A 2166-nucleotide genomic window follows, 5' to 3' on the forward strand; every position below is an offset into this window, starting at 1 on the left:
AAAGGTTGACATTGACAAACACCTGTCCTTTATAGTTACCTGCTAAAAGGCAGGTGTTTTTACATTAATTATACTTCTATTGTGCTTTTCATCACTACTATAACATATGTATCTGAAAATGTTGATAATTTGAAAGATTTCATAGCACTAAGAGCAAAAAACCCCTATTCATGCATTGAGATGAATCTATTCCTTTTCAGTCCTTACTTAAGTAAAACAAGTCCATGGAATTCCAAAGTAAGATATTATCCTTTCCTACTTTCCTGCCTGCAGTGGTAATTCTCCTTTGGAAGACAGTCATCTTGCCTGCTGGATCCTTCCCTTAGTCTGACTCTGTTTGATATGAGATCAAAGGGCTTTCATTTTCTGTATCAATTAGGCTGGCTGTCTTGTCTCAATGAGATTAAGTAGCCTCTGGAGAGTAGTGACACCAGAACAGCCATAGATGAGCTGATGGTAAGCATACAATATGGCTGTCTTAATTCTTTCTAAATGATAGTTTGTCTAGTCTGATGTCTTTCTTTTATGGTTGTGTCTGAGGCTCATTTGTTCAGGGCAACCATGCAGCACACACCAGACCTGATAATCAGTGGTTTGAGTTTCTAAAAAGGCTGGAGAGACACATCAATTGTCTCGCAGGCTTAAGATATTTCCCGTACTGAGGCAAAGTCCAGCTTTTTGCTGTTGTTTCTTCGATTTTTTTTTTTTTTTTTTGGTAGCATACCAAGTACCGGAATATTTTACTCCAAATAAATTCTAAATCTTATACCCCAAATTTACCCCAGAGTTGCTTCAAAGAAGCATTATCAAAAGCATTTCTGAAGCCCCAGGCAAAGCTATGAAAGCCCAGTGTTAGTCCGGCTACACAGATTCTTCTGTATCTAGAAGTTTGTGGTCTGCATTTTCCACTGTCATATTTAACCACCTTTCTTGAGATAAGACTTTAATGATCTCACTGGAGAAAGTGAAGCAATGTGTTTAAAGGAGTAAACAAGATACTAGTATTTATTAACAACATCCTCTCTAGGCCTGTTCACTCTGTCTTTACTTTCAGAGATTTCCTTGCCAGCTGCTTCATCAAGAAAAAAGAGGTTGTCAGGCATCAACTCACCAACTTGGTCTTCCTCACCATCTTCAGACTTCTCTAGGCTTAAATCTATTCTTCTTTCTTCCCTAACATCCCAGAAGAAAAACTTCTAGCACTTTCCAAGTCTTGGCCTTCACCTTGAGCCCTCGAAATCTGGCTTCCTCAGTATTTCCCCTCCTCTCCTGTTTGTGACCCATCCTTTCTCTTCTGGGTACACATGTGCTCAAGACTCCACCAGACGTTAAAGAAATAAAAAACGGTGACAAAAACAACCACTCTTTCTTTAGCTCAACTTCCTTTTTTTCTGGGCTAATGCCTTACATTTCACCTTTTCATCATCAAATTCTCAACAAAAAAGACTACATGACTTAGTCTATTCATTAGGTCTTATTCTCTCTCTCTCTCTCTCTTTTCTTTTTTATACGATAAACACCTTTGTTACATGACAAGCATAGGAGGAAAGGAGATTTTTTTTGCTTTTATGGACTTTGATTTTCCTCAGATAGGACTCTAGCTCCTTGCTTTCCAGCATGGAGCCATCTACTCAGCCACACTGGCCTGGTCTTGAAGCAATGCATGCAAGAAGCTTGCCCTGCCGGAGTGGCTCCTCCAGAAGACAAAAATATGGAACGCTTCGTGGATTTTCATGTCCTCCTTGCACAGGGATCTTCTCTGTATTTTTCCAATTTTAGTCTACGTGCTGCCTAAAGGGAGCACGGTCCCATTCCCTTTTTAATGCACTGTCGTCTGATTTCTACGCCCACTGCTGCTCTCACCAGCGTGGGTAAGAACATTGAGTGACCAATCAATGGACACTGTCCTACATGCCTCTCTTGTCCATTTGCCCCTAATGGTTAGTATCTCCAGCAAGCAAGTCCTCTTCTCTTCAGAGCTCTGTGTTACTTCCTTCTCCTGGTCCCCCTTGTGTCCCCAAGTGTTTTGCCTCTTCAATTATTTTTTTATCCCTCCATCCATCCCTTAGAAGTTGGGGTCCCCTCGGGTTTGTTCTTACCCTTTCCTCCTCCTTCCCTCCTCATCCCCCTCACTCCGAGGCAATCTCATGCTTTGGCCTGATTTCT

General features: G+C 41.2%; 1 pseudogene; it reads right to left on the reverse strand.

Moving 5' to 3' along the window:
• Positions 1–1705: 1705 nt before the first annotated feature.
• Positions 1706–1804, reverse strand: LOC112923943 (U6 spliceosomal RNA; annotated as a pseudogene).
• Positions 1805–2166: the final 362 nt, after the last annotated feature.

The sequence above is a fragment of the Vulpes vulpes genome, chromosome 7, assembly GCF_048418805.1.
Source record: "Vulpes vulpes isolate BD-2025 chromosome 7, VulVul3, whole genome shotgun sequence".
Taxonomy (NCBI): domain Eukaryota; kingdom Metazoa; phylum Chordata; class Mammalia; order Carnivora; family Canidae; genus Vulpes; species Vulpes vulpes.